General features: G+C 39.6%; 1 long non-coding RNA gene across 2 annotated transcripts in view; it reads right to left on the minus strand.

Moving 5' to 3' along the window:
* The window catches only part of LOC138569712 (uncharacterized), a 726779-nt gene that overhangs the window by 267374 nt on the left and 436118 nt on the right, over positions 1 to 23287 (minus strand). The window contains exon 2 of one of the 2 annotated variants that reach the window (XR_011303305.1): positions 18320 to 18402. The exons of the other annotated variant lie outside the window; for it this stretch is intronic. This is a non-coding gene — a long non-coding RNA (uncharacterized lncRNA). The remainder of the gene's footprint in view (positions 1 to 18319; positions 18403 to 23287) is intronic. 2 annotated transcript variants of the gene reach the window in all.

Below are 23287 nucleotides of genomic sequence, written 5' to 3' on the forward strand. Positions count from 1 at the left end.
CTTTACGCACTTAACAAGGCCCTAGCACCTTCTACCAAAGGATTGTACCTGTACATTTTTTTCTTTTTTTTTCTCTATTTTATTTTAAGTTCAAATGTCTGGACAAATGGCTTGTTTGTGCCAGGCAGTCAACCTTGCGTAATGTGCCAGAGAATCTAGGAAAATTATTAAAACATGTTTCCATTGCAGTCTGTGGTTTTGTATTGTATGGCCTGGTTACCACCAGCACGGTATGGTATATTGCTTTTGAATGTTTATTAAATTGTTCTCTTTTGCCTTGCTGATGGATGGATCTGCTTTAGATCTGTAGATTTCACTGTCACATTAAAATAACATTTTAATTGGATGCTCCCTCCATAATAAATGTGTGTTGTGTAACTGATAATAGATGTGGCTTGTAGTGTAAGTTTTTATAAATGAAATATATATCAGGTAAATAACCTTGCCAGTTTTTCCTTGAATACTAAGCGTCAACAGTTCCTAGTTATTATACCCACAAAATTAAGCAAATGGTAGTGACCACCGGCCTGACCCCAACCACTCTGTGACCTAACCAGTGCGCCGCATGGGGCGCAGCGGCGCCCAGCCCCCTGAGCGGCGATTCACCCCACCTGGCACCAAAACCCGGATCCTCTACTAATGGGCATAGCTTCCCCCATGCACTTTTCACCACTATCAAGAGATGGGCAACATTGTGCCCCCTCGCCATACACATGTTTGTGCTTCTGAATGCCCTAATTTCTATGGGACTCTACCAACTGAATACTCTTTGCAAATGCACGGGAGCTAAATGAGTGCTCACTGGTTCCATTTTTAAGAAAAGTCACACAAACAAGATACCATTGTTTCTGTAATAGGAAATTGAGGTTATAGCACGAAAACGACCACACACGCCCATACAGTTTCTACAAATTGACCCAGGAGAGTTTAACATAAGTAATGTTGGCTTGAACAATGCATTTTAAATATACTTTAGAGATGTCACTGTTATTAATGACCAAAAACTGATGACAGCAAAAAAGAGCTATCCGTGTGCGTTGCTCCGAACAAGCTTAAATTAACTGAACGAAAGAACAAGAACATTTACAGTGCATTTAATGTCAAGGCTTCAGTTCGGGGTGTGCAGCAAGCAGAGGGGATAGTGAAGCTATGCAATTAGTTGCTAGTCTCTCAAACCCTTTGCTTATGCTGGACCAGGTAAAATTCAGAAATGCATTTCAACATGTCTTTTTCCAAAATAGCTATCGTTTGACTCCATGAGGACACATCAATGGGATGCAGGTTATACACAAAAGATCAGCTTTATGCAATCATTACCTTGTGTGGTTCAAAGGCCAAGATGTTCTCTTCCATCAGGTACAAGTGAATATCATATTCTCAAGGAAGAGCACAAAGCCTTGCTTGCTCTCAGCGGTCAATCGACCCTGCTGCAGCCTTTGCTAATGTGTAGATCATAATGCACCAGAGTGAAAATCCTGTGACTTCTGATGGCATCTGCACGAGCGCATGATTTCAAACAATACCAGCTGCATATTGCCTTGGAAGATAATGATTGGAGTCAATTTAGGTGCGCTCTGGAGATACTGTCCTTCAGCCATCTTATCCACTTTGATTGTCAAATCTTTAAGTCGACCGCATTAGGTGTAAAGGGTGGGGCGGGGGGTTGGGGGGTTTAGGCAAGCAATATACAAGTCTTCTGCCCAGTGAGGTGGGTGTTAGCAGTGTAAGAAATGGGCCAGAACAAGATGAAGCAGAGCTGCTGGAACGCTGCTCTGTCCCGAGGCCAGGGGCATCCTAGGAAGGCACGTGAGACTGAATTCAGGAACTGTGTAGATGACGTTTACACTGTTCCTGAATATATATATATATCTTGCAGTTTACAGATATATTTCTGCTAGGGTGAAAGTTGTGACCAATAAAAAATGCAGAGCAGAACTTCTATTACTCTGTCAAAGTGTTTCTTGCTGAATCACTATCACAGAGCTATTTAAAAAAATCTCTTCGAAAACGTCTGCTTTCTTTTGTTCCCAAATGCTATTTTCTTTTGTGGTTTTCCTTGAAGAGATAGAGTGCTTTGTGATATGCCTGAGCCACGCCCCTTCACCCCCTTGACCACGCCTGTGTTGCCGCCCCTACTGTTCCACACAAGAAGGAGGGCGTTCACAGAGTATTCTTTTTCCATTTCCAGCACTGACTGTTAGTGAGCCCAAGAGTGTGGTAGGGAATTGGTTTACTTTGCATGGAGGTGGCATTTACTATGCACAGCTCCTAAAAGCCGGCAATAGTTTTGCTTGGGGAGTTTCATGGTCAGCTGCTTTACTGTGGCCTGAGTTGTTGTTTCTGGTGGGGAGGGATACTGCAGAGTTGAAAGGGTCATGGAGTAGCAAAAGACTGTACTGAGGTGAACGTGTAGGGCTGGTCCAGTTGTTGATGTGGCCGGGAGAGCACTGCTGGGAAGTACAATGCAAAGACTGTGCAGGGGTGTGGGTTTCAGGCCTGGGTGGCTGTATTGAGTGTGCAGTGGATAGGTGCAAAGCAGAGGCTTGCAGTTTTCTTGAAGTGCAATGCGGGTACCAGCAGGCGGTGTTTTGGAAATGGTCCAGTGGCCCAGTCCGCAAAGGACTTCCTTGCTGAGGCTTTGCCTCCAGACTTACGTGTGGATTCCTGCTGCGGCCGCCGACATTCCCAGGACGAGGGTTGCAACCTGAGGTCCTCTAGCTGGCCTCCTCTAGCCACAGCTGCTGCCGCTCGGACCTGTCCTGCTCCTTTTCACCCACAACTACATCAGCACTCATGTGAGGGATCATGTGACCGCAAAGGACTTCCTTGCCAAGGCTTTGTCTCTGGACTTACCGGTGGGTTCCTGTTGCTGTGACCTGCCCAGGATGAGGGTTGTAGATCGAGGTCCCCATACCATCGTGGCTGCAACTGCTTGGACCTCCCCTGCTCTCTTTCACCTAGGACTACATCAGTGGTCACATGAAGGATCACGTGTGTCCCTGCATGCCTATTCGTTCCACCCTAGTGGGCGTCCTCGCACTGGGTCCCACTCAAAAGGTGACCCTCGAAGGGCATTTTCCATTCCTGTTTGGCCCTGTTTGTGACTACTCGTCCGTGGTAGGGATAGGTTAAAGAACATGGGGATAAGGCATCCAGGAGTCAATCCTGAGGCATGGGACGATGCCTAGAGGAAGAGGTGGAGGCTTCGGAGTAAATGTAATTGGTAGATAATGGTATGTAAATTGATGACAAGTGGGCGGAGAGCAGGTTGCCTCACTCCATTAAGAAGTGGGAAGGTACTTAGGCTTCACCCCTCACTAATGGAGATGAGAATGTGGCTGGACACTCCTTTGACAGTGGACAATGGATATCCATAGACAGGTGAGATGGTGAGGAAGGAATGGTACATGGTGGAAAAGATCATGTTAAGATGGAGTTTAAGTAAAGACAAAGGACAGGGGAGAGGAGGTCTGGGAGTATGAAGGGGAGGCTATAGCTGCAGAGGGTGTCAACATTACAAGAGATGGGTGGGAAGGTATGAACAGGGTAGTGGGATATGGGGGCATACAGTTGCCAAGGAGCAGCAGCAGGGGAGCGGTGACGGAAGTTAGGGTGGCGTTTGGAGAATTAGTCTGGATCAGATGGGGAAAGAGGTGAGAGGTCCAGGGTTTAAGCAACAAATGAGAATGGCACATCAGCATGTATAATACATGAACGTGTTTACTGAGCACTACCGAGGAAGGTACACCTTAATCTAGTGTGAAAAGGTACATTTATTCATCTCAAACACTAGAAAGATAACATATGTTTGCTTTATATAAAAACATTCATTTCAGATTGCCTGGTATATTTTATTTAAAGTAAGGGTAGCCAATGAAGCCTAGGGATTACAACATGAAGGCTATGCAAATTAATGGTCAAGTAGGCAAAAACTGGTAAAAAGTCAAAACAAAAACACTACTGTCTTTATAACCATCCTTCACATACAATCATAAGGATTGTATTTGAAAATAACATTGTGTTGTGTCTTCATTTTCAGCAAGGAAGCGATTGAAGTCAATGGCCAAGTAGTCAAAAAAATCGTAATCAAGGCATTTATAGGTATACTTAACACTTTCATAACTTTCTTCCCAGCAAAGAGGCCAATGCCGCGAGTGCTCAAATTGGAAACCCTGTTTAAAAGTCAAATTTAGCTGAACTGTTGGTCTTAAAAGATCATATCGTTAACTCTAGAACATCAAGGGAATGCGATAATTAAGAAATGTTTTTTCCATCTTCACATGATCAAAAGGAATCTACTCTTCCCCTCCACGTACAAAATTTTGGCCATCATCTCCCTCATCATGTCAGGACAGACTACGCCAACAGCGTACGTGTCCCGGAATGCCGGACTACCTACTGAGGAAACTGCAACAAATACAGAATGCAGCTGCCAGACTTCTCAAACTCTCATGTAGAGATCCCATCACACCAGGGCTACGGATGCTACATTGGCTCCCAGTCAAAAAACAAATCACCTTCAAAACAATGTGCATGACACACACAGAGCAATCCACAGCCCAGGAGAGGAATTCATACAAAAGAAAATCCTCATCTACAAGCCAACAAGAACATTTAGATCCAGCAACAATGTTAGCCTAGAACCTAAACCATAAGCGAGGAGAAAACAAGTGGTGAATCAGGATTCTCTTGCATAGCTCTAAAACTTTGAAAGTCTCTCCCCCAGAGAAATATGTAAATCCAAAATTCAGAAAACCTCTAAAAACCTGGCTCTTCATCTCTGAACAGATGAAAACGACAGAACAACATCCATGCACCATGAAACAAATTCACAACAGAGAGTAGGCTAGACCAGAGTGGAGGGCAGGGAAAAGAGAGGCGTCTGACTGGGAAAGGTGGTTTGAGTCCTGAAGCTTATCTCATCCCATTAAAGGGCCAAAGGTGGAAAAAGGGGAGGGAGATGTTTCCCACTTAACCAGACCACCGAGAGGGAGAAACTCGTCATACATAAAGAAATGCGTCTCGATGCAGAAACTGTGCAACCTGCGGACGGACCGTGGGGCACAGGGAACAAATCATTCAGGGAGGAATGATGGGGGGTAATTGCTACACATTAGAATGAACAACAGGGGAAGGGGTGTGGGTCGCAATTAGTCAGAACAGCAGAAGTAGGGAATGTACTGCCACTAACTAATCATACTAAAACCTCACTCTTCTGCATACACCTTCTGAAACTCTGAACTAAACAAACCACACCTCTAAAGCACCACACACTTCACAACACCACAACAACGAAACAAACCATACATTGTCTCGCACTAACACCACATGGCGACTGCCAATCGAAAAACACACCTATGCTCAGTGACCGGTTTCTCCGAACTGAAGCTACCAACAGCACATCATTTTTCACGCTCAGTCCTACTAACACACCCGCCACCCTCCTTGCATTACAGATCTGCCAGAGTGCCAAGAAACCACACAGGTGGCAACAGTGCGAGGTATAAGAGCCTTTAACATAACATAACATTTATATAATGTTGATCTATTGTCACAGGCCAGGGGATCAACAGACAAATTGAAGCTTTTGTGGGTGGAAAATTGCTGGCGTGTTCACTCCCAACATAGCGCCATAGCAGTAAATATTCAAACATTCAAAAAAGTGTAAAGAACAAAACTACCACCACCTCTGGTCTTTAAAGGATCACTGATATACATTCACGTCATTCTTCATGGGAAAAAAATAATTTTACGTATCTTCATTTCTAGCAAAGGTACCTTGAAAATGCATGGCCTTTTCTGGACATATAGAACTTCATGCTAGATTCATCCAACTTCTAAGTGTTTTATTCCATCAGAACAAATATAGTAATAGCCTCTTCAGGGCCAACTAACACACACCATCCTAGGCATGCCAGGGTGTGGCCCACACACACAAGTGGCGAGGAATAGAGATCCTGCTGGCTTCTAGCTGGAGGCCGGTGGAAAGGTGCAGCACTGTGACTCTATGCAAAACAATATAACCTTCAAAAGCAACGTCACCTTTGATCTTGAACCCATCTCTCGATTTTATGTTTCTGGATGAAAATAGCTGTTTGTGTTTTTATTCTGAGCAAGAAGACATACAAGTGAAAGTCAAGTAGACAGAAAATGTTGCACAAGTTAATAGTAACGTATTGACTGGTCTTAAAGTGATTCCTAACATATGATAAATACTCGTTTAGGTGAACGTCACATTATTTAGTGAATTTATTCTCAGCTAAGGGGCCATCAAAACAAATGGGCAAATATGCAAAACTTGTTCAAAAGTCAAAACTAAGACACTAACTGTTATTAAAATGGTATATAAGTAACTAGTCTTTAGATACAAATAGCATGTTTTAGGTGTCACCTCGTTCAAAGAGGCCACATCAGTGAATGACCAAAAGTGACAAATAGCATTTCAAAGTTAACATTAGCACTGTAACTGGCATTAAGGAGATCTCAAGGGTGTCAGGTGAAAACAGAATCCATTGTGTTCATTCTCAGCAAAGCGGATAACGAATGGTCAATATGCAATGTTATTTATAATCCATGGGTTCTTAGGTGAGCCCAAACTCTTAAGGGCTCGGACGAAAAAGAAGTAAAGAAATCACACAAGGAGAGGACACATGTAAACTGCTAGATTGAAAGCGGCTGACCAAGAAAAGGTGGCACATGGGTACAGGCACGCACACACATGAGCTGCAGTGTTCCTAATAGGAAGGGAAGGGCACACAAAAGAAGCTCTGTGAACTAGTCCCTTTTCACTTTTGCTGATGAAACAAAAGGAGAAATAAAACAAATCAGAGACTGCTTAAAAGACAAGTAGGACCCGAACACACAACTCTCTCCCAGTCATACGGGATCTCCCATACCCCTCAAACACACTTCAGCATTTTCGAAAAAATACAAATATCAGGCTTTCATATATAGCACTTCATGCTAGATTCATCTGGCTTTTAAGTGTTGTAATAGATCAGAACACATGCAGCAACAGCCTCTGCATAGGCATGTCAGGGCGTGATTTTGCAAATTTGGTGAAAATCCGTCCAGTAGCTTTTTATAAAATGAGCAAAAAATAGGTAAAAACAAATTAGTGATATCTATGTTCGGTCCGCGGACTGTGTCCTGATTGGCCAACCGGCTTGCGTCATATCCGCGGACATGCAACGTGTTCGCTGATTGGACGGCTAAGAGCATGAAGTGTGTCAGATTTTCGGGAACGCCCGACATCTTGAATTTGCAGACGTCCGCGGACAGCGCAGTGAAACTTGGTGGAGAAATGCTATTTAGTAGAGTGTGTTGGTGTGTAAGACTGTTTGGGGAGGGTGGGGGAGTAAGATTTGGGTTAAACGTTGTATTTATTTAGGTGGTAGATCTCCTTTTTGTGTTCGATTTGTCCACGGACAACACGGATGTCCTGAAATGTTGTAAATAAATGAAATGGGGGTGTTCTGAGGACAGTACGTCCATACGTATGGTTCATAGGCAAGTTGAAACTGTTCTAAGAACACACGCAGTGTACTGATATGTTAGAAAATAAACTAAATGGGTGTGTCTTGAGGACGGTATGTCTGTCTGTACTGTTCGCAAGCAAGTTGAAACTGTTGTAAGAACACATGAAGTGTCCCGGGATGTTCGTTAATAAACAAAATGGCGGTGTCCTGAGGACGGTATGACTGTCCGTACTGTTCGCAAGCAAGTTGAAACTGTATTAAAAACACATGAAGTGTGCTGGGATGTTCGTCAATAAACAAAATGGGGGTGTTCTTAGGACGGTATGTCTGTTCGTTTTGTTCGCAGGCAAGTTGAAACTGTTCTAAGAATACATCATCTGTTCTGGGATGTTCTTCAATAAACAAAATGGGGGTGTCCTGAGGACGGTGGATGTTCGTCAATAAACAAAATGGGGGTGTCCTGAGGACGGTATGACTGTTCGTACTGTTCACAAGCAAGTTGAAACTGTTCTAAGAACACATGAAGTGTCCTGGGATGTTCGTCAATAAACAAAACGGGAGTGTTCTGAGGACGGTACATCTGTCCGTATTGTTCGCAATCAAGCTGAAACTGTCCTAAGAACACTCGCGCTGTCCTGAAATGTTCATAAATAAATTAAATGGGAGTGTCCTGAGGACGCTGTCCATATTGTTCGCTGGCAAGTTGAATCTGTTCTAAGAACACTCATCATGTCCGTGGACATTAAAAGTGCCCATATGGCATAGTCAAAATGTTTGACTCTATGGGTGTGATATGCTGCAGTGGTTGTGGCCAGGGCATAGAGTCTTGGGAGCATGGCCATATATGGCCATGCTCCCAAGACTCTATGCCCTGGACACAACCACTGCAGCATATTTCACCCATAGTGACTTATAAATTTGGGATCCAAGAACAAATTTATAAGCAACAAAGTTGTAAGCCACTATGGGTGTGATATGCTGTAGTGGTTGTGGGCAGGGCCTATAGTCTTGGGTGCATGGACAAGACCAGATTTATAAGCACCGAAGTGATAAGTCAATATGGGTGTGATTTGCTATTATAATGTAGTTATTAAGTATATTATAATTATTATTATAATATACTTACTGTTTGGTTTAGTAACTGGAATACATGCATTTCTTTTTCATTTCGGTGATAAAAGAAAAGATTATGTTAGTATTGGTATTTTGTAATGACTTATAACATTGAATAATCAACATTTTATTTACCCTCATATTTAGTAGATTACAAACCAGTGTACTGTGCAATTTGCACAGTTTCTGTGGTTGTTGCTAAAATCATTGGGTCTGTGGCAGAAAAAAAAATCCATGTTGGATTAAAAAAAAACTTTTTTTGTTATGCTACAGTCTATTTGTTTGTTTGTTTTCAGAGTTCGCTTGTTGTTCTGGCTAATGCTCTAAGTATTGGCTTGTTGCAGAATTTTGGAGCAGTTAGATACCTGTTGACATATTGTAACTGTCTATTTTTTGTTATAATGAAGTGGTATTGATTTATCTGTTTGGATATTGTACACTTTTGGGGCAGTTAGATACCAGTTGGTGTATTCTAGCTGTCTATTTTTTTTATATAATTTAGTGGTATTCATTTATCTGTTTAATTGTTGTATAATCTTGGGGCAGTTAGATACCTTTTGGCATATTCTAACTGTTTACAGTTTTTTTTTATAATGAAGTGGTATTGATTTTCCAGTATTAATCGTTAATTCGTTTGTTCCCATATATTGGCTCAGGGCTGTCAGCGTAGCTTGTAATCCAGTTGGTGTTTTATCTAGTAAGACGATATCGCCTGCATATGCCATAGCCGGAACTGGAATCAAATCGATTTTTGGAGGGTTGGTTTTATTGGATGTTAGGTGCTCTTCGATGTCAGCAGTGAACAGATTGTAAAGTGTTGCTGCCAGAGGACAACCTTGTTTTAGACCGTTTGCTGTTGATATGGCAGATGTTGTGGCTCATTGTTTTGATAGTCTTACTTTTATAGTGGTTTTTGAGTACAGTAGAATAATCAGTTCAAGAATGTTCGGTGGACAATTCCATGCTCTAAGTTTCGACCATAGTTTTTCACATGAAATTGCATCGAAGGCCATCTTTAGGTCAATGAATGCTGCATATACTTTAGAGTTGGAATTGATAGCTTCATGCTTGATTAATTGCAATAGTATCAGATTAAGGTTTGTTCCAACGTTAGCTGTAAAACCTGTTTGCCTAGTCGAGAATTTGTTGTTTTTTGTGGCCCACATGGTTAGTTGTTTTAGTAGTACTGCTGCAAATAATTTTCCTAGTGGATCGAGGAGGGCAATCGGACGGAAGTTTTGGGGATCTTCTCTTGATCCTTGCTTGTAGATTGGTACAATTATTGCTGATCTCCATGAGTTTGGTATTCAGTGTAGTGTATTGATCAAAGTTGTGATCTAACACAAGAAGTTCGCCCAGGCAATCGGGTCTTGTTTAATGACAGCATTAGATAGACCGTCAGGGCCTGGTGCTCTGGAGGTGTTAAGCTTTTTGATCAGTTGAATGAAGTCTTCGAATTCCGCATGTACTTTCCATGTTGGTTCTATTGCAGGCAGTGTGTTCTGTAGATCTGTTCTACGTGATGCGTAGATGGTGGCAAAGTGAGTTATCCAAGTTTCTTGTGCTACATTGGCTGTGAGTTTATGTTGTTTTTGATGGTTTTCGTTGAGCAAATTCCAGAGCTCTCTGGTATTGTGAGTCTTGTGGAGTTTCAATATGTTTTCTGCGTCAGCTTGTTGAATGGCGCTTTTTTGAGCTTTCATCCAATTGGAGTACTTCTGTTTCAGAGATTTGATCTGGTTAATGTTCTCTGCAGTTGAGGTTTTCTTTAGTTGTCGTATTGTTCGATTTAGGGATTTTTTCCTTTCAGCAATTTCTTGATTATATGAATGATGGTGGTCTTTATGAAGACGGTTTTTAGTGGTTTGTCGGAAAGGAACTAAAATCCATTCATAGTTAAGTTTTGCAGAGTCTGTCAGGTTGGCGTCTTGGAATTTTTTCGGTAAAGTGGCTATGGTTGGTTGTGGGATCCTTAATCTTGATGTTGTACCATTTAATTCTAGCAGATTTTATATTGCTGGGTCTCTTTGTTGTAAAGAAGGTTGAGAGTGGACAGTAAGTTGATTATGATCACTCCTGTCGGTGTGTACCGTTTGTACTTTTGTGACTGATTGATGTAGGCTTTCAGATAGAAATATGTAATCGATAATTGCGTGGGATGAACCTCTACTCCATGTAGAGTGTAGAGGTGCTTTCATGATTCAGAAGTATTAAATTTTGTGTTGTGGTTTCTTTTATCCATCTCCTTGCATTTGGAGAGAGTTCTGAGTTGGTTTCAAGACAGCCATTCTTGTTGTATAACTTAATATTCAGGTCGCCACAGATTATTATTTCCAATGTCTGATATTTTGTTGTAGCTTTGTCAATTGAGAGGAACACTCCATCTAGGAAGGCATCCGTTGTTATTGCTGCTGGGTTCCATTAGAGGTTTACAATTAGGATTATTAAGTCATTTTTACTTTCTCCTTTTTTGTCAATCTTTGTGGAGGTTAGTGTGATAAGTTGGGTCCAAGGGTTTATGTTCTCAGAGATTGTTATTGTACGGCATGGGTTTATCTTGATTAAAGTGAGTAACCCAGATGCGGGTCTTCCTTGTTTTTGAACGATGGCTGGGTTGAGAAAGGTGATAAAACCATCACATGCCGGTGGGTCGCTGAGCCAGGTTTCTTGAAGGCATATAATTTGATATTGTTCTAGTTGATTAGATGGATTTGTAAAAAGGTGTAGGTTCCCTCTAGTGTTCCACAAGCATAGTGACCACGTGAACTCAGGATTAATTGATTGTTATGAGTTGGTCATCATTGAGTCTTCTGCCGATACGATTTCTGCAAAGGTCGTTTCAGGCTCGTAAATTCTTCTGATCGGTTGTACATCTCTGTAGGGATGGCGTGTTCGTGTTGAGTCTTCCATCGATGCAGTGTCTGTAAAGGAAGTGTCAGAGTCGTAGCTTCTTCTACTTCTGCGTGACTGGCGTGTTTGTTGCGAGTGACTTAGGCGTCTGTCATCGCTAGTATAATCAGGTGTCTGCTTTTCCTTGTATGATTTTATTTGCTCATTGATCTTTCTCTGGTATGTTTTTGTTTTCCAGTACTTGTAGTAAGTAAATTCTTGTGGATCTTCCTGTGAGTTTATAGTGAATTTCACCATTCCAGCACAGTAGTCCAATTGTTGTCTTATTCCATAAATACTATATGTGTTATTAGGATTGTTTGTTGAATTTCTATGAAGTACTAACATTTGCAAACACAATTGGTCTGTACTGTGTAAGTATATATTGTCAACAATTGGTGGTAATTGAAATAGAATATTCATTGCTACATTTGCGTAGCAATTTACACCAATTATATTTGAGAGTTTAAATGGACCAGGTAATTCTGGAGGATTTGCAGTGATATCCTGTTGTATTTCTGCTTGATTTAGTTTTCTTTTACAATGTTTTACTTTTTGTGGAACAGGATATGTTTTTAGATGGGGTGTATAGTGAACGAAGTCTATTGTATTCTAAAATGCAAGGAATATCAGCGTTTACTTTACTTGCATCAAAGTTGATTAGAAATAGACCGTCAAGTGTACGTAAGCCTGATAGTGCTACGTAGCTCATGCCTTCTTTAAAGACTTTGTTACCAATGTCTATTAATGCTTTGGCTAGGGTAAGACCTTGTGATTTATGAATGGTGACTGCGTATGCAAGAGTTAGAAAAAATTGTTCTCTGCATACATACATGTCTTTGAAGAGACTGAATCGAGCTGCTGAGCGTCCTATCCTTTTTACTTCTGAAAGTTTGTCGAAGAGAATATTGACAAACTGAATGTTGTTGTCACGTGGGTATGTTTGAAAGCCAACAACTGTACCCAGTTCTCCATTAACTAGTCCTGGTCCATGTCAATGTTACGTTTAAGCATTACTCTGCAATTTAAGGATCATTTTAATATTTTTTCCAATCCAGCTGTGTTGGAGATTGAATTTTCTAAACTATTTAGTCTTGTTGTGGCTTGTTCACACATGGGTAGTGCCATACCAAGTACGTCTAGTTTGTCTGTGGCGCTAATTTCCAATATTGGTTGAATTTCATTTTTTAACATTGTTTCATTGAATTTGAAACAGCTTGCAAGAGTTGGCATTAAGGCCATACAATTGACATTTTTGTGGGCTAATTCTTCCATAACATCTGTAGCACATGCATTATCGCCATAAAGTGCATGAATGTGCCGGGTTTTAAATATTGATTGTGCTTCTTGAGCTAGTATACCATCTCTAATACTTCTTAAGATGTTGGCATAAGTGAGATCTGCAGATTGCCGCATGTTTTCTGTTAATTTTCTGTATTTGAAATGTTGCCAAAGGTTGACATTTCCTACGCTGCCAACAGTTTTACGGCAGAGTTTGTGTCCTAAGGTTTTAAACATAGGCTCACCTTTCACTGGTGTCAATTGAAGAAGATCTCCGAAAAACAATAATGTGTTTTCCTGCAAAGAGCTCTTCGTAGTTTGTTTTGAGTACTTCTTGTAATCTGAGGTGAATCAAAGCCAACATTAGGTTGGAGACCATGCTCACTTCATCTATTAGTAGCATTTTCATTTGTTTTACTACTCTGCATAGTTCCATTGCAGCTTCTGTAGAAAGTTTGTAATAGACTTATTTGTTTTGGTGTAAAGTGACACCGCCTATGTTGTAGGCAGCTAAACCTGTGGGGGAAGTGACAACAGCTGACAGTTTGTTGTTTGTCAATTGTTGAAGGAACTTACTGATGATTTTGATTAAGAATGTTTTGCCAGAACCAGCTTCACCACTGACGTACAGTAGTATAGGTTTGTAATTTTGACAGGTGCATTCTTTGTTTTCATGTTGTACACCATGTGCAATTTCTTGTGTTACTTCTCAAAAAATGCTACGTTGCTCATTGTTTAGTTTTGATTGTAGTATAGTTAAGTCTTCTTTATCTTCATACTGACACATGGTGTTTTCTACTTCTGTCATAGCTAATTCTGCCTCATTTGTTATTAGTGGCTCTCCCACTGGTTCTTGGCTTCCTGTTACAGAAGGTTGACTACTGTCAGGAGTGAAGTTCTTCTTCGTGTTGCTGTTCATTGTGCAACATTGTTTTGTACTGTGTAAAATTTACATCAGTTATAGTGCTTTAATTTGCTTTGAAAGCGTCTTCATATGAGTCATAGTTATCTAGTATTTCTTCTTCTTTCCTCCATGGTTTGAATAGTTGTAGCAGGGACATGTAATATAGTTCTTTATGTTGAGGAGTCTTTAATGACAATTTGATGTGATTAATTACATTTCGTTTGGTGAGTTTTACTAAGCTGCCTTCATAATTTGTCACTCTGTATTTACCTTTTTTTTCATCAGGTTTTATATTATTTTTGTATGTGAGGTTTTGGGCTATGTGGTATAGACACATGGATGGTTTCCAAAGTGTTACTTCTGTTTGGGTAGTATGTGTCCAGTAAATTGTTTTTTAAAATGTCTTGGCTGTTGGGATCATGTTTGGCTATTGTTTCTATGGGCCTCATTACAACTCAGGCGGTAAGGGGTTTACGGCAGCGTTAACAGCGCCGACCCTTACCGCCTGATTACGAGGTCCCCTAGCGCCATGGTGCTTTTAACACCTGCTTTTAGCAGGTGTTAAAATCCATGGCGCTAAGGGACCATGGAGTTAATTACGCCACCGTAATTTACGGTGGCTTAATTAACGCCTTCCCCACTCCCATTATGTCCTATGGGGCAAAAATGGGAATGGGGAAGGGTAAATGGGGATTGGGGACTTACCGCCCCGCCTAGGTCGGAATGGGGCGGTAAGTCCGCCAACCACCATGGCGTAAACGTAGTTTACGCCATGGTGGTAAAGTCACGGCCCAGGCGGTAACTTACCGCCTGGGTCGTAATGAGGCCCAATATCTTCGTATGATTTTAGAACTCTTTTTCTAGATTTAGCAGGACCAAGACTTAGCCATACTATATTTTCAGATTTTCCATACAAAGCAGTACTAGTTAAACAATCTGCTGCTTCATAGAAGCCACATTCTCTATCGGAGAGCATTTTTATGCCCAAACTGTATAATTTCTGAGACAGCTGTGTTTTTTTTGCTTTTGTTAAGTATGCTGTAACATATCGTACAACTGCAGTGGAATTGTCTGCAATGTACTGCACATCTATGTTTGCCTTCCATAAGTGGGCAATGATTGCATTGTAATCATTGATATAATTTTCTTCTCCTGTTCTTTTTATGTAATATGTATTTTTAGGTGGTTTACCTTTAACACTATGTCTAACTGAAGACATGAAGTTGTTCACTTGACCTGTTTTTGTAACCGGTCTAGGGAAACCAAAGCGGCATTTGGTGTGATAGTTCCCTTTGTTTTTGTATTTGCGACGACAATATTTGCCACATTTGTGTCTTTGAAATTGTAAAATTTGTGCATGAAGATCTCTATTTGTTGCTTCTGATGGAATTTCACAAGTGACATATTTCTCAATAAACTGTAAAACAGTGGCATCACTGTCTTGACCAAATTTAGGAGCATCTTTAATTCATAAAAGCATGTGGATATGTGGTGCTCCTCTGGCTTGGTATTCTTTTCTCCAAAAGAAGTGTCGCACTTCTCCGAGGGGAGGAGCAGTTTTATTACAAATAAAGTGTAGCATAGCAATGAAGCGATGGTGAAAATATCTTGAAACATTAACAGGATCTAGAGAACAATGTTCTCCAGGTGTTAGTATATCTATGTTTGTTTTGTTTTTGATTGATATGCGTAGGAAATCATGTACATCTTCCCATGCATATTCTGCACAACTTAATGTAACAAACCAAGTGGGTGAGCCAAGGTTTCTTATCATACAACGTACATCTCCATGACATCGAAACCAGTACTCTTTAGTACCACGCATATTTGCTAATAGATTTGTAATATTTGATTGTAAAACCTCTTTTTGTTGCACTTTCTGTAATAATTTTGTAGCTGACATATTTTGAAAGTGGGATCCTGATTTTAATGTGTGTGCAACTCTGTAACATAAAGTTGCTAGTTCGCTTTCAAAGATGTATTCCACATTTTCCCTAAATCTGGGATCTTCAGAATACATCTGTAATGAGCGGTATTCTGATGCTGTTATTTGAATAGGTCTATCATCGTACCTTCCTCCTTTGCCAGTAGGAAAGAGTAGAGGAAAAGCACGTGCTTCTATACTTTTTTCCCATATGCTGATTGGTGATCCTTTTGTTTGACGCATTTGATACGTTTCTAGTGCATCTTCTACGGTGTCATTAGAGTGCAATGGGTGAATTGTATAATGGTCTAAAGTATTGGATATTGTAGGAGGATCTAGGAGCTCAAATTGACCAGCTTCTTGTGTCTCTTGAATTATTTCAGTGGTATCTTTCAAGTTTTCTTCAATATTAATTTCTTGAAGTATTCATTATTGTCTTTTAGATATTGCAAGGCTTGTCTAACTTTATGTAAATCTACCAGTTGTTGCCAATTTTTTTTGTCTTTTGTAGGTACACCATTTAATAAGATAATTAAAGATTGCTCCATTGGACGTTGCACTCCTAGAGTGTGCACATTTTCTTTTAGATCTAATGGTAAATACACTACTTTTCCCCGAATACCTTTCACTAATTCAGAGGGATGTAATTTTGCTGTTTTTGGTTGAAGGTGTATTATTGCTTGAAATTTGTGCACTGTTTGAATTATGATGCTCTCATATAAATAGAGTTGTTGTAGAGGTTTTGGTAGTGGAAATAATTCCAAATTATGTGTGATAGCACATGAAGGAGTTTGGTTGTTGTCAAGTTTTGTAGTGCAGTAACTGCAAAGTATTAAGGGGTCAGTTATTTCGTATTTGTTTTTTGCTATAAGGTAGAGAGCTAATTCAAACCATTTAGAATCTTCATTCTCTTCTATTTTGTATGTTACGTCTACAGTTTTTGTGTTACTTTTATAAAAAGTTCTACGGCAACATACACACACATGGTTTGGTATTTCAGCAGATGTACTTTTAAATTTCAGTATTTCTTTTTTGTATGTGTGTAGTAGAAGGTTGCCATTCATAGAATTGTTGCTAATTTGCTTTAAAGCTATTTCATTCTGTAAGTGGCTTTCACTTCTAAAATATTTGTTCTGGATATAGTCGATTTCTTCAAGTAGGTCTTTTGCTGTATCATGTAGAAGAATGTTATTTAAATTGGCTAGTGCTAGAGCAGGACTTTTAGCATAGTACAGTTTATAGACTAGATTTCTTATAGTTGAATGATGTGTTGATATCATTTTGATATAATGGAAGGTGGTTTTGCAAGTAGGTCTTGAAATGCAGGCCAATGAATGTCCTTGTAGTCCTGTGTACTTGCGCACTGGACAGGTATCCATATTTTGCAGTAGTTTAATTTTGATTTTGTCACATATTGATTGAGGAATTGGCGTAAAGACTTGACAGATTTTTTGGGAATATTACACATTGACGTGGATGGCCATTGTATACTAGACGTTCTGATTCAGTTGAATGGAGAGGTAATTCTAAGTTTTCTGGGGATATTTTTGTAAGCAGTATTTCTTGTTCCATTATGGTATTATTAAATTTTTCATAACCTCGTCCACTGCTATGTATGGCAATTGTATTTGTTTGCTTTTGTTTGTATGCTTCTTCATTAAAGTATGGTTCTGTGCTCGTAGTGTGACTCCATTCACCTCCACAGATACTTAAGAAGTTATTTCTGTTGACATTTCGTTTATTGAGAAGTCTTTTTTGTAATTTAGTCATTAGTTTTGTTAGTGGTTTCATTTTGTTTAACACTAAAATAAATAACTTTCTTTTGAGAAGGATTGCACTGTCTATCAACGCTTCTAAAATTAATTCCCTACGATAGGTTTTAAGGGTTGAGCCTGATTTCTCTCCTGTTTTTATAAGATTTTGAAGGACTCTGTGACAGAACATTTTTGCTAAAATACTTTTTTTGGTATGCTTACTTTGTACTATATCAAGAATTATAGGAGCAGTTTTAACTGTAGTGGTAGCTGATTTTTTGTTAATTGTTTTGTGGTTCGTTTTACATTTTGATAGAAGAGGAAAAGTTTCTGTAGTTGAAGCTTGTTTTGTTTCGCTAAATGACTGTATTAACTGTTTTGTTTTAACTTTTTTACAAATTCTGCTGGAGATGGATGCTTGTTTTGGACACTTCTATTTTCATTTGCTCTGCTTCCCCGTTGCTTTCTACGGACTTGATATTTGATAGGCATTCTTTAGGGTCTGTTGTAAAAAATAAAGAAGGTATGGGTTGGGGAGTTCTTAATGTATGTGTGCTGTGTGCATGAGTGTGTGAGTAAGATAATACAGATGTATGTAATGGTGTGTGATTGTGCATTGGGCAACTACAACTAATTAGGATGGGTATTCTTGAATTTATGTGCTACTAAACTGGGGTTCAGATGACCGTAGAAAGTAAGCTGGTGGTGTGGAGAAGTAGAAATAGTAAATCTAATGGTATACAATTAAAACAGTTGTTTGTTCTATAATATCAACATTCTAGTGGTTGAGTTGGGTCATTTGTGTGTCGAAAAATATGAAATTGTGCGCCATTCTGCCTGTAAATCTCTGTTTAAGAAACGGGGATTTGTAGACAGAATGGTGCACAATCTCTATTTTTAGGCACAGAAATAGCATGAATTAACCTTACAGTGTGTTTGAATAATAGTACAACTAATATGGTGGTATTCAACTTACTTTTTTTCTGAAATGAGCAGGTTTCTTCTTAGTTCTTCTTTGTACTTCAAATTCGGTTGCTTCTTTCAGGAGAATCGTCTTCACTGAAATTGTAAAGGAAACAAATTAGTAATTTTGTTTGTATATAGCACTGTTTTTAATTTAGACATTGATTTTTTTAATTGACATTGACCCTCAGCGCCTTCCTCAAAATCATGAAAACTATCTTATTCACATAAGATGCGTCGCACCAGTTGAATACATATCATATGTTCTTAATGCATGAACTGTATTGTAATGACTAACTGTACCAACCAAAATATCATTTGTATGCCTTGTGGAATTCATAATGTACCACTGAATACCACTATTTCTGTAACTAAGCTCTTGTAAGTAACAGCGCCTCAATGCCATGGGCTGCTTTCTGTGCATGAAGATAAGCAATAGCCTTATCAGCACTTGATAGTTCTGTTGTTTTTTTATGGCTGTACTTTCCCTGTATATGCTCATATTTGTATACATTGTACTCACACTACTTTCCTTAGGGTTCAGTCACATCATGTGATACATATACATAGGTAAATAGCAGCTTTGAAACAGAGCAATCATTTATTTGCATGAAAATAATCAGTTAGGTTATGAATTGTTTCTGCTACTACTTCTGCTTTTTTGCTTAGTTCACTTTCTTGTCTCTTTGTGTTTTGTCTGTAGTAATGCAATTATGTAATACATGGGTTTTATTAGATACTTATTACATATTTCACAGTACACAAAACTCTAATAAGAAAACATTTATCATTTCTTTATTCAACATATCAACATTATGAATATTATACCTTCATCATGTATGCTGCACACAATGCTATGTTTCTGCATGAGTAGCATAGCATACTAGATAGAACCTCATAATAGAATGCTATTTATATCAAGGTATTATTTAATGCACTAATTAGCTTATGATATTTATTGCAATGATCCTTGACACTTTTTTCTCAACATTATATTAAGAATCCCTTGTTTAGAAATTTCATGAAAAGTAAATACTCATGTGATGTCATCAGTGATGTCATCAATGACATTTGTGATGTCATCTTTGATGTCCTGGGTGTTAGTGTTAGCAGTGCTCGGTGGCGCGAGTTATGGTTGCTTATGTTACCATAACTGCCGAATTTCAGGGGTTTTTCGGTTTTACTTTGAACCATAACGTCCCTTTAACAAAGTTTTTTCACTGAATTTCATAGGTTTTTAGTAGCACAACTTAACCATAATATCCCTGACTTCATATACATGTAACATAGAACATACTAACCCCCTCGTAGTGATTTTCATGTCCGCGGACTACCGCCATGTCTGCGGACATATCAAAAATCTGAGCGTGGTGAATGTAAATTTGAATAGTGTGCCCCATTTCCCCTTTGAAGTTGGCTCTGAAAAGAGCCGTTTTTTTTGTTTTTTTTTTACAGATGCTTGACAGACACCTGTTATTTTGTATTTTTTTTCTTGTTTTTTTTTTTCTTACTTTACTCCTAAAATCTTCACATAAACTTCTCCAAAGCAACCCTTACATTCCAAAATAGAAAGGCATTTCCCGTAAAAGATAAAGAAATGCCATCTTCTTTAAAATTAACAGCATTACTGGCATCAATATTCTCATTGTTACAGAAGAACATACCAGCTCTAAGCATGAAGGCACACATGCCTCGGTTGATGACACACCTAGCAATGTTTTGCTGAGGACAAAAAACTGAACTATTGTCCCATATTGCCCTAGGTAGTAATCCAGAAAAAATTACTTTTGCATTTGGAAGGATCTTCATTACGGCTTGAACCAAGCGTTCCAAATCAGCCAACAAAGTAGGGGCACTGACGTTGCGGAAATGGAAAGCACCATAGTGCAAAACTACCACATGCGGACTGTTCATCGTGGCCATATCCTCACAAACTTGTACAATTCCCTGTACATTGCAATCAGGCACAGTGCTCCACACCACCTCCACTCCTTTCACATCAAAGTTCTTTGCAACATGCCTGCATTCAGCGTACTGTTGTAAGCCATGTACAAACATATCTCCAAGCACCAACACCCTGACTTTCTCCACTTCTGCCATCTTCACTACACACAGTCTCTTTCAACACAAATCCACAACCTCGACATCTGATTGGCTGATCCGTACAGTCTTCTTTCCATGTTGGATTTCCTGGAAAAACCCGGATGTAGCACGCCCTGTCCACGAACAGCCGCGGTGTCCGCGGACGGCGTCCACTTTACTCTCTGTGCCATTCCCTCATTGCATACAGCTAAGCAATCACACAATACGAATAACGTCCTCAGAACACCCCCATTTTGTGAATTTTCGAACATTTCAGGACAATTATCATTTCATTATTCAACATTAACATTACAAATATTATACTTTCATCTTGTACTCTGCACACAATGCTCTGTTTCTCCATTAGAAGCTCAGTATACTAGATAGAATCCCATAATACAATGCTATTTATATCAATGCATTGTTCAAAGCACTAATAACGGTATGATATTTATTGCAATATCCTTGACACTTTTTTCGCAACATTATAATAAAAATCCCTAGTACACAAATTCCATGAAAAGTACATACACATGTGATGTCATCAGTGATTTCATTAATGACATTTGCGATGTCATCTTTGGGTGTTAGTCTTATCTGTGCACGGTGGTGGCGTGAGTTATTTTTCATAGCTTACCCTAACTTGCGATTTTCAGGGGTCTTTCGGCTGTACTTAGAACCATAACGTCCCTTAAACAAACTTTTTTTAATATCACGCAAACAATATACAAACATGGCGGGCAAAAACCAACTTCTCACAGATGGATTTACACAGAATGTTGCAAAGTAAGAATTTATGCTCGTTCACAGTGAAGGTCAGCTGCTTCCATTTTTTTCTCAGGCCTCGGAGAGACTCACGAAGCGGACTATAACGTTGTATTGTGTTTTGACCTTAAAAGACAGACATTGTGATGAAAGACTTCTCTTGAAGGAGTGTTGCTAAAACGTAAGAGAAGATAAGGATGAAATTTCAGAAACGAAACCACTTTTATATATAATATCACTATGCGAAAGATAGTTCGCACACGCGGAGTCGTATTTTGGGACTGCACTACTCGTAGACAATGGAAATTGCAATTGTACTGTAAGTAACCCTTTAGATTATTTTATACCAAATATAATTACAATAGCGTAGCATTAAAGACTGCTCAAGTTGAACTTGTTCGTTGAAAGTGGCATAATGTTTTCTACCGCGCACTATCACCGCCGAATTGATCCCCTGTCGTTTAGAGGGCTCTGAAAAAGGCAGACGACACAGGGTGGGTTAATAGAAAGAATTTAACCACTCTATAGGTGGTCAAGCGCTCTACTCGCTGTGCCACTTCACTGTAGCCTGTCAAGTGGCACAGCAAGTACAACACTCGCTTTGACATCCATGCACAGCTTGCTAACGCAAGTTCGAATCCCGGCAAGGCCAAACTCAACCTTTCATCCTTCCGTGGTCGATAAATGAGCACCACACACCGTGGTTAACAATAAGCACCGCTTAGATACCTCACGGTTCTTAGCGCTATATGAATGGGAAAATATTATTATTTTATTATTAACATACTCCGTTGCACTATCTTCGATAGCAAATAGTTTCACACCCTAATAAATAAAATGATGATTTTTAATGAAGATCGACTGGTGAGACTAATTTATGTTTTTTAAAACAGGTACGTAGCCCCATTTTGCCTATGTCACGATTTACAGACTCCAGCGGATGGGGTCTTCAACTGCCAGGTGCAGGTCCAAATATACAACTTCATGACCCTCACCATTTTATGGGACAATCGCCAAGGACCAATATGCCATTACGCAGGACTAGCGGCTACAAACAACATACCAACCAATAGGGTGGTCTAATGGCTCGTTGTTGGAGCAACCTTCCGATTATCAGAGCGACCATTTACTGCTTTTATCATAAACCAACAGCCTATCTACCGCAAAGGAACAACGCGTGGCTCAAAATAAACTTTTGCTGATCGACAGCAGAGACAATAGCAAATCGCTGAATATTGACTAAACATTTCATGTGAAATAAATGTACTTTACCAAATGTACAATCCTGCTATTTACTTTTAAACCACAGTTTCATATTCCGAATTGTGGCGCACTGAGTTGTAAGCTGATCTAACACCCTCTGTACCACAAAGGAACATTGCGTGCCTCAACATGAACTTTTGCGGATCGACAACAAAGACAAATGCAAATTGCTGAATATTCTCTAAACATTTGATGTCAAATAAATGTACTTTACAAAATGTACAATCTTGCTGTTTGCTTTTAAATCACTGTTTCGTATTCCGAATTGTGGCGCGCTGTGTTGTGACATAATATGTGTTGTCTTCCGGGTTCGGTGTAAACTCACTTAGGACTGGAGAGAACTGGGCGCGTTTGATGACGCACCCTGTAACGTCACAGAGGGAGGCGGGGAATATGAATGCTTTGATAATATCAGGCTTAGGGGCGGGAGATATGATTTAGTGTCGCAAAAGCAAGTCAGCCAGGTCAATAGCGCCAGTCATAGGATTATCACATAATGTCGGCGCACACCAGCCGGATTTATCATTTCTTTAGTGGACAAAAAGTCGGTTGACGCCCATAGGAAATTGTACTAGTAGCGGACAAAAGGAGTGGTCTTAAAACACTTTCACCCTGACAACGAACAATACAAACAACGTTCTCAGAACACCCTCATTTTGTGTAATTGCAACCATTTCGGGACAACGCGAGTGTACTTAGAACACATTCAACTAGACAGATTACAATACGGACAGCGTCCTGAGGACACCCCCAGTTTGTGTATTTACGAACAATTAAGTACACTGCGAGTGTTCATAGCTCTTTTTTACCTTCCTTGTGAACAAAAATGACACATACTCCGTCCTCTAAACACCCCACCATTTAGTTTATT

This window comes from Ambystoma mexicanum, chromosome 2q (genome assembly GCF_040938575.1).
Source record: "Ambystoma mexicanum isolate Mex_15411 chromosome 2q, UKY_AmexF1_1, whole genome shotgun sequence".
In the NCBI taxonomy this organism is placed as follows: domain Eukaryota; kingdom Metazoa; phylum Chordata; class Amphibia; order Caudata; family Ambystomatidae; genus Ambystoma; species Ambystoma mexicanum.